The sequence below is a fragment of the Phyllobates terribilis genome, unplaced genomic scaffold (genome assembly GCF_046119375.1).
Source record: "Phyllobates terribilis strain yellow unplaced genomic scaffold, ASM4611937v1 Scaffold_5436__1_contigs__length_51690, whole genome shotgun sequence".
Lineage (NCBI taxonomy): Eukaryota > Metazoa > Chordata > Amphibia > Anura > Dendrobatidae > Phyllobates > Phyllobates terribilis.
Window position 1 is genome coordinate 42887 of NW_027368183.1, and position 794 is coordinate 43680.

Sequence of the window (794 nt, forward strand, 5' to 3'; positions counted from 1 at the left end):
CATGCGGTTTCGTCTTCTTTATCTTCATTTCCATTAATTCCCTTTGATCCTCTCTTATGCTCCTCTTCCTCAATCCTATGAGTCGCCTATATATTTGCTTGACGATGTGTGGTATTCGCATTCCGCATCCCCTTCATTCGGCCTGTCTGTGTTCTTCGTCTCTGAATTCATCTTTGTCTTTGTTCTTTTCCCCGTTATCTTTCATCCTTACTATTTGAATGTTGTTCATTTTGATTCCTCTCTCAGTTTAAGGAATTGCGTATCCATTTTTGATGAACCTGTGGTGTATTCGAGTTGCGCAGTCCAGTTCATCCTTGTCTGTGTTCTTTGTCTCTGAATTCAGGTTTGTCTTCATCCTTTCCTCTGTTAGCTTTCGTCCTCCCTATTTGAATGTTGTTCATTTTGATTCCTATCTCAATTTAACAAATTGCGCATCTGAATTCAGGTAATTGTTCTAAATTGTGATGTTAATTGGCCTGACTTCATTTTTTGTCTCTGAATTCAGGTAGTTCTTCTAAATTGTGCTGTTAATTGGCCTGACTTTGGCCTTTTCACTCTCAAAAATTAAATTTACTTTGGCCTTTTCATATCTTATAAAATAGAAAAAGATTAGGGGGACTCCCAAGAAGTAAATGCACTTTGTGCTTTTCATTTTTCCTTCAATTCCTTCCTCCTCCTTTCCATTCAATGCCGACGGTTTCGCTCTTTGACCTGCGGTTTCGTCTTCTTTATCTTCATTTCCATTAATTCCCTTTGATCCTCTCTTATCCTCCTCTTCCTCAATCCTATGAGTC